This window comes from Uranotaenia lowii, chromosome 3, assembly GCF_029784155.1.
Source record: "Uranotaenia lowii strain MFRU-FL chromosome 3, ASM2978415v1, whole genome shotgun sequence".
Classification (NCBI taxonomy): domain Eukaryota; kingdom Metazoa; phylum Arthropoda; class Insecta; order Diptera; family Culicidae; genus Uranotaenia; species Uranotaenia lowii.
The window spans coordinates 148,796,580-148,809,663 of NC_073693.1; the positions used below are offsets into that span (position 1 = coordinate 148,796,580).

General features: G+C 34.8%; 1 protein-coding gene across 1 annotated transcript in view; it reads right to left on the reverse strand.

Moving 5' to 3' along the window:
- The window catches only part of LOC129758632 (PR domain zinc finger protein 1), a 198,516-nt gene extending 186,992 nt beyond the window's left edge, over positions 1-11,524 (reverse strand). The window contains exon 1 of the mRNA XM_055756177.1: positions 10,205-11,524. The gene's annotated coding sequence lies outside the window, so the exon portion shown is untranslated. The remainder of the gene's footprint in view (positions 1-10,204) is intronic.
- Positions 11,525-13,084: the final 1,560 nt, after the last annotated feature.

Genomic DNA, 13,084 nt, shown 5'->3' on the forward strand with positions numbered 1-13,084 from the left:
ATATTTCGAAAGTGATTACGAATTCAAATGTTCCAATATCAATGCAACAAGTTACAAATTTATCTCTTTTTAACGTGACTTAACTTGTACAGTTTTCAAGGCTTGATATGGATATATATTAAACAGACGCCAACAATCTCAATGCTGATGAATATTTGTTAGAAATCTATTTTGGATGATTTTTCCGGCATTGAGAGTGAAAATAACTCCACTCAGATTATCAAATATACTTCTTATTTTTTCAAATCAAGTTTTCAAAATTAAATTTTCATGACTTTCAATGGCAATATGATATCTAGGGATTTTTTTTTAATATCTGCCAAATTGCGGCGGAAGTCTTACGATCTTTCCAATATTGAAAATTTGGTTCAATTTTACGAATTAAAAACATATGTATTTTTCAAAGAATTCAAACATTTTTATTTTTTAGTAAGGATTCGTTTAAATCTTCTTTGCCAATTGAATAATACTAAATTTCAAGGCTACATAACTCTGATATTTTTCAACGGAAATCATAAAATAGCACTTCGAAACGTATTGAAATTTTATCAGCTTTCAAAAAAAAATAATTTAAAGACTTTTAACAAAAAAAATTGTGAATAAGCTTTAAATGGTGTCAAGAACAATCTGCATCACCTAATTTGGTTTGAAAATTTTGTTTTATTTTATTTACCAAAAAAAACTATCCAAATCAAACTCGAAAAATCTAATGTAAGAAATTTTCTATTTTGGGAAAGTTCTGAAGAACCCCGGCGTAAGCCCATAAATTGGAATTGTGTTAACAGCTACATTTTATGTTTCATTGAGTTTTAATATGACACCACTTTGTATCAAAATGATAATTGTAAAAAAACATTTTTGTAATGATAAGAAAACTGCCCCCACTGGCATAATTTAATATGGAAATTACAAAAATGTCAATTTTCTGAAGTATTTTTTAAGTCTTTAATGAATTTCTGTTTGCAAAAAAAATTTGGATCGTATAAAGTTAATTCGAGTAAGAAAACTTTGAAGCTGTTATTTTGATTCTTATGAAAGCAATCAGTTATCAAACGAACAGAATGATTTTCAAAATTGGTCATTTATGTCAATACAATTATCAAAATTCTATCAAATATTGCTCATTAAATCTAGGAGTATGCTTGTGGTGGAAGAGACTTAACAATTTGATTGAATTTCCAAATCTTAGGAACTGACAGCAAATTTCATGTAATGTTTTTTTTTCTTGAAAACCGAAATTAAATCATTTGATTTTTTCGTATTTCACTACATTTCAAAGTCTTCTATCCGAAGCTTTGCCCAGTTTTACCTGAACTAGATATTTGAAACAAAATTTGAAAACAGATCGGTTGGCCCGGTTGCTTAAATTTTGTTAAAAAATTCCTGTATTTTTTCACTTCATTTGCCAAAACTAGGAAAAAAATTATCTAAAGTTTAAATAATTTTTGATTTATGCGATCAACGAATTTTTTTCGAACACATTGTGGCAAAATATACACGATTTCTCACAGTTTCAAAAACAAATTAATATCTGCTGATATGTTTGGTTCCAAAATACTTTTTTTGTCTTCTGCTTGTTTTTTGTTGATAAAATCTTTAGACTTGCCCAAATTTTCACAAATACTGCCTGATTTTTTAGATGAAAATTTGGATATCAAAAACTTAGATTTGGTCAATTTTTTAGAAAAAAAAAATGCCTTGATTTTCCTGCCTCGTAAACGTGCGGGAGAAATTCTGGCTACCATATTTTTCTTGAATATTAACAAAGATTTTTTAAATCAATGAATTATATTCCAAATTTACTTTTTTCACAAACTTTTTTCACAAATTGAAACTTTTCATTCAAATTATCTAAAATTTGGGCAATTTCATACATAAACCTGGCATAATCCGGGCAATTGATTTTAAAACTGACTTCCAAAAATCCGGGCCATATCCGGGCAAATTTGGTCGAAACGAAGAAGTAACTCAACAAAAACAAAGAAAAAAAAATTAAAAATAATGTTTTTCATAAATACTTATTGACAGATTTTAGATTGTATTCAAGGCTTCCAACAAACATTTCATAATTATTCTTATAAAACTTGCTCATGATATTTAGTTTTTGAGGCATTACAAAAAACTTTCTATAACATTTTTTTTTTGTTTATTTGCCAAGTAAGTGAGTAAATCTGGGCAAAATCCAAGAATTTTTCGACGAAATCTGGGCAATCAGGTCGGGCCAAACTGTTCCCAAATTTTGCATCAGATAACCATGCCAATCCGGATAAAACTGGGCAATCTGGCAACCTTAGTATAATGGTTGTATACCATTTTACCGAAAACGTTTGCGAGAATTAAGAATCCCCAGAATTTTAATCGCTAGTGAGAACACTTTACTAGATTTTTTTGAAGACGGACCATTCCCCAGAAAATTTTTCGCCAGAATAAACCATTGTCTAGAAAATTTATTATATTTATCCAAACTGGGATATTAAAAAAAAGTTTGATTTAAAAAAAAATCAAATTTTCATATTTTTTTAACTTTTACAACCAACGAGAATACAGGTACAAATCCGCCGAAGCTTACGAATACGAAGTGGCCGCGGACCCGCCATCAGAAGCGGCGGGCCCAATATATTGATCTAGGTCTTCTGGGGCTTCGATGGTCTGCACGAAGTTTAGGGGTGATTCTTAAGCCATATTTGCCACGTGACGGTGTAACGGGCAATAAGTCTTTCAAGATCGATCTACAAAATCAGCTACCAAAAGGATGTTTTATCCAAGTACCAAAACCTTAAACAAAATACAAAATTGATTCCAAATAAATTTAGTGGGAGATTTCCAAAAAAGGTTTCATTTTTAAAATCATTTTTGAAAATTAAATTTTGAATCATTTGAAATTTAAAACAAGCTAAATCTATTAAAAGCAGAAAAATGGAAAAAATAAACTAGAGGTAAAATTTAGCAATTTGTGCCATTCTGGGAAAAAAATGGGAAATGGTTTATTCTGGGAGAAAAATTCTGGTAAACTTTGCATTCTAGAGATTTTTTTCTGAGAGTAAGTTCATTATAAGGTTTGATTTCTGGTGTTTGTCAATCTGAGGAAGGACTAGTTTCTGCACAAAATAAAGTTACTATGCTAACTCTTCTGTGCACATTTTGATGAAAAAGTTAAGCCTCTATGGACATTTTTTCTTCAAAGAAGTTGTAATCATAACAAATATCATTCTATAACAATTTCAAGACTAAATCCGCAACACGTCAACGTTAATTGATAAAAAAAACCGTCAGCGTCATTGACAGCATCATGGATTAAAAAAAGACCACCATCATGTTTGGCTAATGGATCACACACATGAAAGAAGAAGAGCCAAATGATGATCAAGAACAAACCTCAAAGCACCAACTCGTTCATTACACGACTCCATCCAGCAGCAAACACGATGAAGTCTGCCAGAGTGTTCGTGGGAATTCGCGTGTGGCGAACAGCAACGAATGCAACCTCCCAGCACGAGTCATCGCCATCGTATGTAGTAGGTATGTAAGCTCCATAGAACTTAATGTCATTGTCAAGGACAGTTTTGTAATTCTTGATGTACGGGCTTCAGCATTCAGATTTTGTGATGCAACTTCTGACGCTGATTTATGCTTGACAAAACTGATGCATTGAAACTTTGTACCAAAATGTAAGTTTTGATTTTTTTGGAATGGTTGATTCAATTATGAAACGTGAAGATGAGTTTGTATACATTGATGCTTAGAACCTTAATATGCTTGTATGTAAGAGCTAAAAGCAGCAGCAGTGCAGTCAACCGTCATCCAGCCTGGTGAAGTCACGGATGGGTAACTTTGAAACACGAGGCAGGTTCGGTCATAATTCAACTATTTATCCAGAGTCTCTCTGTAGAAGCTCTGGATGAAGCCAACAGCAGCAAAAGTTCCACTGAACACGCGCTTCAAGTCGCTACTTGATTGTTGTTGTGCACACAAGCCCCTATTTATATATCTACACTTTACCCTCGTGTATTTATGTAAGTCGTTACAACTAACTAAGCTCGATTACTACTCGCCAACAGGCAGAACTAGCGACTCGTTGATTGAGGGTAAAGTCAAGTTCAAGAATAATAACCGGCTTTGCCGGCAAGACTCATCACCTGCGGCAAATGATATGTATGATGATCATCCCCCCTTACTCCGTACCGTTGATCGTCTCTCGTGAAGTGAGGAGCATTCCACGGGTTGGAACTACTATGAATATAAACTACAACTACCATGGGCAGGAAAGGAAGGAAGCAATATTAGAAATCCGGCCGGTTGGAACTAGTAATTGCAATCATGTACAGCATCCTCCTACTACACTTGGATAAATGGGAAACTTCGAGTGAAGTAATCTAATGCGAATTACATTTGGCGTAGCCAAACGTAATTTAATCCCTAGGGATGCTTCGGAAAAATACGCGACAAATACCTGGCTACATTTTTGCAAAACAGTTCAGCGTGACAAGTTGCATTCCTCAAAATAAATCACAAATTACGTTGCAACGTGTGAATTTATAGGTTTTTTCTACTTGTTCCTATCATGTGTATTAGACTGCCCCAAATTTGTATGGAAAATTCAAAACCTGTAAAATGTTATGAGCGGCAGGCTAAAATTGATCCTAGACCTAGTGCAAGATCTCATGCCAAATTTAGGCCAGATCGGAACACGGGAAGGGGTCGCTCAACAAGCCTGAAGTTTGTATGGGATTTTTAAACATTTTGTTCGGGAGAAACATAAAAAACCAGTTTTCATCAATAATTTTGGTTTCTTTCGGTTGATTTATTTCAAAAACAGTTTTTTTTAAAGCCCAAATTATGACAAATATTTAATCCGAAAACAGAAAATCGATTCAAGTTAAACCTTGTGGGGAATCGTGGGCCACATTTCTTGGGGTATCTTGGCCAACCTAACATCACATTCAAATCTTAAGATACGTTTTTCATATCTGTAAAGGTTTCTTATGCCAAATGAAGAGTTATGAAAAATATTTTGTCTCCCTATATGAGAAATTTTTCCAAAACGTTCTCGAGCCAGGTTTTAGGAATTATTCGGTCATATACAACTCTCTTTTTTATTTCCACATCTAAGATGGCTTTAAAATGACTAAATGAATTATGAAATTTTAGTTTTGGGTCAACTCATAAACTTTGTACGTTATCTAGTCAATTTGGATTTTTCAAAATAGAAGAAATACTTTTTTTTAAAACAGACAGAACTTGGGGAAATAATTTTATCAAAAAATTTAATAAAATGTCTTATGATGTAGGGTGTAGGAAACCCTTTCCATTTTTTCTTTTAAAATAAAGAAATAAAGAAGCAGGGAAAAAAAGTTGCTCATGATACCCCACTCTCTCCTATTATGGAAGCTTTAAATAAGATTTGAAATCTGCTGATTTTGATGGAATAAAAAAATTAGATTTTTTTCTTGATTTTTGTTGAGTAATTCCGCGGTTTTGATCAAAGTTGCCCGGATTTTTAGCCGACAATTTTGAAATCAAATGCCAGGTTTTTGCCAGGTTTTAAGATAGAATATCCCTGTATACGTGCTGAAAAATATCTGGCAACCTAATCTTAAACATATAATAGAAACAGAAAAACGAGAGCAAAAGTTAATGAAAATCAAAAAAGATATATTTTAATTGTCTTTTTTTAAACTCAATGAAATATTCTGAGATTATGAGTAAACCTATTGATACAAAATTTCAGATATACGATTGTACCAACACAACTATATTTGATAAACTTTTATTTTATTATGCTTATAAAATTTCAAGTAAAAAAGCGCAAGCACCCATTCCACAAAAATTTTAATTGGTTTATTATTTTTAATTAGAAGAAAAAGCTAGTTACTTTCTTCATACTTTTATAAAAATGATAATCAGTTTTGTTCGAACTTGTTATTGTTAAATTTGATGTGCAACTAGCTGATCTGAAATAAGCTTTTCATTTAACAATCGTCTATTTTGCAAAATAAAAACCATATCATGGATATCGATTTGACATTCCAATAAAATTTTAAAATTAATCTTCAAATAATAAAATTGAAAAATTGAGTTTTCGGACTTGAAATTAAAACGACATATCAGTCATTTACTTCCTGAAAAAAAAAAATTGTATAAACTTGAAATACTTTTTTAGGCACATTCATATCAAGTTTATGAAATTTGTTCACATTCTACTAGAGTGTATGAAAAATTAAGAAATGAACATTTAAGAGTTCGTAAGAAAGTGTGATTTGAGTGTAATGTGATACAACATTGTGAGGGTTGGAATCGTTTTGAAAATCTCTGAATTAATAAAGCAAAAAAATCGTTTTAAATCTGCAGCATCTCAGTAAAACGATTTTTTAAATTTAAATTGAAACCCTGAAATTATACAGGAGGATTTTTAATTTTTTTTTCTTTTTTTTTTTTTTTTTTTTTTTTAAGGAATTTAACAGCAAGCTGTCATTCTTCCCAACCCTTTTTTTTTAATTTCGATACTGTAAAAATCGCTGGCTCCGGATCGTCAACAGTGGAGGTCTTTTACCACGGCCCTATGCACCGGAGGATCGGCGCGGGATCATTAAGTAAGTAAGTAAGTACTGTAAAAATACAATACAAAAATAAATATTTGTAACAATAAAATATGTAAAATTAAGATCAATCTACATCAAAGATTTTTATTTTGAACATCTTATTAGACACAAGAATTATACATGTTTGAAAATAAAAAAAATCCTTTGTGTCAAGTTCTTCAAAACTGATTTTGACTTTTCGATTCTTCAAATTTTTACTAAATTTCTATTGTATGCAGATCGATGTTTATGTTTGATTGAGCCTTATTTTTTGGTTAGTATTTTAAAATCAGTTGAAATGGTACATATTTTAAATATCATTATTAAATGCAAACTTTAAATAAATTTCACCATCTATCCTCTCATATCTCACACAACAATTCCAATGAAATAAAAGAAATATTAGAATTCTTAAAATTTTGAGCAAATTTTTGTGATTATAAACTAGAGATGTACCGAATAGTGGTATTTGGCGAACGGCCGAATACCGAATAGTGACCTTTTCAACTATTCGGCAAAACGAATATTCGGTCGAATATTCTGTTGAATTTTCTATACAAAACAAAACAATATATTCATTTTTCTTCTTTTTCTGCCATCTTAATGCCCCTCAAGTTTTTTAGTCGATTTATTCCAACCAGATGTATAATTCATCAGATCTTTTTCAAGTAGAGATCTGTTAAATTTTCAAAATATCACCATTAGCTTGACATCAGATAACTTGTCGCTTCTGGGACGTTTATCACAAAAGAGATGAGGTTCCATTGAAATCTGGGAAAAAAAATTTCAAAACAATTGTCAAGCTATTAGAATTTGCTTTTTTCTATATCGAATTAGATGAATGTCTTAATTTTGCTAGATGTCTTAAAAAAAGTTGCCAAAAAGGAACGATGATCTTTAACCTTAAGCATACAATACTTTCTACGACACGTATCCACACGGCTGGGTCGGGTCTGAACGATTCTTTGAAAAACTTGTATTAAAAAAGGAAAATCTGAACAGAAACTAGGCATCATTCTCAGACATACAAAAGGAAAAGAAATAAAACTACTTGAAATTTAAAGTTTTCATCGAATCACAACAGCAGTGTTCAAATCGTATTGAACGAATAAATTTACTCTAAACAATCGTTTTGTAACGCAAAATTTTAAAATTTTCAAAGAGACATTTCGATTTTTTAATTGATTTAGCTATAAATCTGAATAAACCCGAGTAAAATCCGGAAAGTTAAAAAAAATATGTGTCCATCCCCGTTAGATTTCACTTTTCTCGAATTCTTTATTTGGTTTATGGACAAGCCTGGATATATCAAGAAGTATAATCGATATATAATCCTATTTAAAGTGAAAAATACACGGGTACACTTTAAATGTTTTACTGAAACCATAAGTTTATGGTTATTTTAAAGCTTTTAAACATTACTTTTGGATATTTTATAAATTATCCAACATCAGTTGAAAAATTTTACAAGTCCGTTTTTGTTTAAATTTAAAAAAAATAAATATTCGGCCTATTCGGCCTATTCGGCCGAAAACCTAGCTTAACTATTCGGTGAGCCGAATATTCGGCTTAACGGTTTTTTGGCGGTATTCGGCGCCGAATATTCGGCCGACCGAATATTCGGTACATCTCCATTATAAACATATATGACTCAAAAAATCCAAATGCAAATTAAATTGAAAACAATGTTAAAAAAAGAAGAAAAGTGCAGTCCAGTGATGCCAAATTCAATTATAAATTTATCCAAAATTTTAATCAATGCTGCTGCATTTATGGTTCTGTGTCTGTTTAATCTAGGGAAGATCACTTTACTCAAGTTGAACACAATCATTTGATCTGAAATTGGTTTTTACTTTTGATATCTACTTGTTCAAAAAGTATACCTACTTGTTTTGAAATTATCGTACCTTGATTTTATTCAAATTCATGATTTTTCAATAATTGAATCGCCTGATCATCGAAACTAGAGGTTAAGAACTTAATCTGGCAAAATTTTAATATGCAAAATAATATATTTTTGATATTGTTGTTTTTTTTTACAAACACGAATAAATACTGTTTCATCTTATTTTTTTTAAAATATTGAATACTCACAATTCAAGAAGTCACATCAAAACTAAAATTTAATTAGGAAACACTTTAAAACATAAACACTCACTCAAATTTTTTGTCATTCGACTTCAAAGTCTTCCCAATTGCCAAAATGAGCTTAGATATACTTTCATCCACCGAGTTCACTGAACTGCTCCCAATTCGCCCAAATCCGAAGTTGTGCTCGCGAAATCTCCTAATTCATTGAAGCATCACACTAGAGAAAAACTTCACGAACACACTTAACGAGCCATTTCCATTTGGAAAATTGTTCAAGAGTCCCTTTCAAAGAAAATCCGAAGTCAATGCGACGAACATCGAGCTCGGAAGTACTTCGGCTAACGAGTCGATAAAAAAGCGTGAGTGCTTCCACGAATGGTCTGCTTTACCGACCGAGGCTGAGTGACTGCCGAAGTGCATTTGGCTTCAGGGTCATTGACCGAGGCCGACGGTGAGTATCCCGGCCGATGACTGACCCAGTTTCCGTGAGTGCCTTGCCAATTTTCTCTCGGAGCGTGGTTTTTCTGTTTTGAGAGTGAGTCTTCCTTTTAACTCTCACGATTTACCAATGAGAAAAAATCGCGATGATCTTGATTTATACTGAGAAAAATTTAAGACTCGCATTGACTCATGAACACTTTTCAATTATTTTTCTTAAAAAACGATATATAAATGCGAAATAAAAATCACTTTTTACATGAGTTCATTTAAAAATGTATGTTTACAAAACATATTCAAACTTTTGAAGCCTAAAAAATCATCATCATGCACTTTTTATCAAAAAAAAACATCGATAGCACTCGAAAAAATCCAATGGTAAACTGGAAATATTCATAAAAGGTAAGTCCAAATGTCTATTGTCACACTCCGCGTCGCAGATCGAACACGTCATTTCATCGACGCAGTATGTCACCAATACTTGCACGAAATTGCACACAATATCTCTCTTTCACTCACATTGTTCACAGTCCAAGTTCAACGACCTCAGCTCTAGTATGACCCAGTTAATCTAGACTGGATCTCAGTGAGACCCTTTCTCTCGATCGATCGTCGGTGAGTTCCACATTTCCTTATTTCCACAGTTCCGTAATTGATACTTTTCATCACTCAAAGCTACTTTTTGTAAATTCGTGCATTTTGTTCAATTTAGTAGAGCTACACTGTAACTTTTCGTTCATCTCTTCAAGTTTTCTGCTGCTCCTGGATAAAGATGTTTTCGCTTCAAAGATGGCAAACACAACGTTGTAGGCAATATGAATTCTTCATTTTTTTTTTTCAAAGGAATAACATAAATACACAGTCACTCACTCAATAGATTTATGTAATGACGTAATTTCCCACCACCCGATGACAAGAACATAAATCAACACACCGCGGACGACGTAAATTCGCACAACAATGCTGATGGATTGTGTAAGATGGTGCTGTGAGTTTTTGAGATGACCCCGTATGACGATTTTCGTTGTTTAATCCTCTTGTTTAGTAGATTCCTGGAGCTTCCCTTCGAGTGAAGGTCACACCCGTTTGAGTCTTACCTTTAAGTTTTTTTCTCGTTCAGTAGTTGATTACGACGCACATGATAATTGATGATGTTTCTGGACTGTTTGCTAATTTTGTTTATATCTTTCAAGTAGTAGATGTTCCGATTTTCACTGGGTTGATGTTCTAGACGTAGAGTTTCCGCTAATTTTCACGATCACATGAGTTGCGAAGTGGCTGGTTATATTTTTAGAGGTGATTACAAGAATTCCAATAAACAAAAACAGTCGGCACTTTGGTCACCCCACAAGATTCTGGAATCGTTTTCTGCAGAAGGTTGGGATTTGCGTAGTTGCTCATTTAAATCACTTTTTTTTTCAATTTTTCTTACACAACTCAGAACGCAAGGTTTAGATTTCACTGGTTTCTGCTGCTTGTGGCAGGCAGATCACATACCACAGAGAGAGGTTCCCGAGGGATCAAACAAGCAGCTTGATCCGCGAATTGCCAAGTCGCAATTTATTCCTGGGGATTCCCGTTTCACTCACCCCAATTGATTCAGCCACCTATCGTTTGTTGTTGTTTCATTTGCTGGATTCTTCCAGTAGAACGACTTGTCGTTAATGCTTTATATACTCACTGTGTTTTTTTTTCTGTTTAGGATACCAACCCCATATAACTAATTGATAATTCACAGATTTTCAGAGCGTTGCGGTTTACTAATGAATGATTTCTTCAACAAAATTTTATTCACATGAGTTATGCACAGATTTTCGATGAATTTCAGGTTCGTTGCTGCTGGTCTATTGAAATCGTTTTCCGCTTCAAAATTCAAACAGGTTCGTGACTCTTCCTCTAGTTAATCGTTTGAATCCTTCTGCAATGTTTTGCTAAATTCAACACTATCTTCCCAGATCACAATTACATCACCATCGTACCTCCACTCTTAGAATACTCCTCGATCATTCACCTTTCTGTTTATGCCACCGAATCGACTTCGTCTTCCCGAAAAAGGAAAACACACTCGAGTGGGATCAAGTTGTGCCAAAACTCGCACTCGTTCACCGTTCGGCAGTTGTTGTTCTTCTTCGCGCACTGGCTTCTAACGAATGGGCCACTGCCAAGTTCCCGAGTACAACCCGATCCAGCTTACGTAACTCGCGCGTTCAAAGTTCTGCTCGCGCTGCTTTTGCAAACGCCGAAGAGGGACTCACTCACGCTATTCTGGAAGAAGCCTTCAAAGCTCACGATCGTGATCTTCCCGAAAATTACGCGACCGCTCTTCCAAGCCACAAGACTGGAACTCAGAGTACGTGCGATCTTTTCCTAAATTTTCCCGGAAAACCGATATACAGGGACCACGTCCGTCTGGCGTATTGTCTTCCGAGCAACTAAATCGAGGATGATACGGAAAATCACTGTTTACTCTCGATCGGGAAAAAGCACAATTTTGACGGTCAAGGTACTTCCCCCACTACTCGACCAAGAACTTCACTCACTCACCTACACACACTCAGTCAAAAAAAAATTGTGTAACCGGAGCTCCGTGAGGAGAGCAGCTAGAATTTTGAGCACAAGCGATTAAAGAAAAAAGCTCCCGAGCATCCAGAGTACTCATACAATGCCCTAAGCCCACGCAAGCAACCGAACACCTGTGTTTCCGAGGTGCCTCACCACACAACGATCGAGCAACTCATCAACCACCGACACTGACGGAGATCATCAGCTTTGTTCGGAAGCTCTATGTAGAACTTTTACTCACACTATCGTATCGATCCTCAAACGCCTCATCTTCAAGGGACAGAGGGAGGAAGTTACAGATCACTCAACGAGAGAACCTCCTGACAATGAAAAGCCGGCGAGAGAGAATTCCCCCGGTGGCTGATCGTATTATGTGAACACTTCCTCCTCCCTTGTTTCCATTTCGTTTCCATTCTTCGCCGACAAACCTCACCTCTCAAGGAATAACGGTACCAAATCGAAGTTTATGTTGCATACTTTTATTGCGCGAGGCCAATCTTTCTCCTGTGGCCTGTTGTCGATCGGTCGGGTTTTTTTCGTCATTTTTTTCCTCCTAGCTGTAGTTTTTTACTACCATATTGATGAGGGCTTCGCTGCTGTCGACGACCGCAGGTAGAATTTTTCTCTGTTGTGCGTTGCATTGCGTGAGCGAGGAACTCCAACTAACTATGAGGAGGAACTCCCTCGCACCTTTCCAGCTGTGTTTCGTGTTTGTTGCTGCAGGATCGCATCGCATGGTCATGGTTCTGGTTTTTTTTCTTATTCAATTTTGCTTTGCGACCGCGCGGTTGAAGTTCATGGGAACCGGTGTGCTGGTGAGTGTCGAGGTCAACCTTTCTCGTCGTCATCGTCGTCGTTTCAGCATATTCATGAACCGTTCTTCGGCCGCGGAAGAGGGATTTGCAGATAGCAAAAGAGGGGGAGGGTAGGTGATATTACAAAATCTATTGTCTGAACTGTCACGCCGGTTGGGTTCAAACAGGAGGTCTCGGTGTACGGTTATTTTTTCCAGCCAGATCGTTTTGGTGGCGGTATTATCGCGCAACCTCCGATAACGTGTGAGTGGAAGTGACACGTTATGGGTTGTGAACTTGTTCAACATCCGCCGTATATGGGTATTTTAAATATTTTGCTGATGCCGTTTCGGAACCGGTATTATTATGCAATTGGTGGTATTAATTGGATTTGGGGAGTAGTTCTGGCTATGACGAAATAGAATTCAGTCCTTTGTTATGTAATTCTTGCATAACTGTATTAATTGTCTTTTATTGATGAAGTTGTTGGTTTTAATTGATTCTATTCAATGTGAGGAAATAAATTATAATTATTATGCTGGGATTATTCCTACACACATATAATCGCGTCAAAATTAAGCTTTTGTTACAATTATTATTGAAACCCTTCATGATGGAACA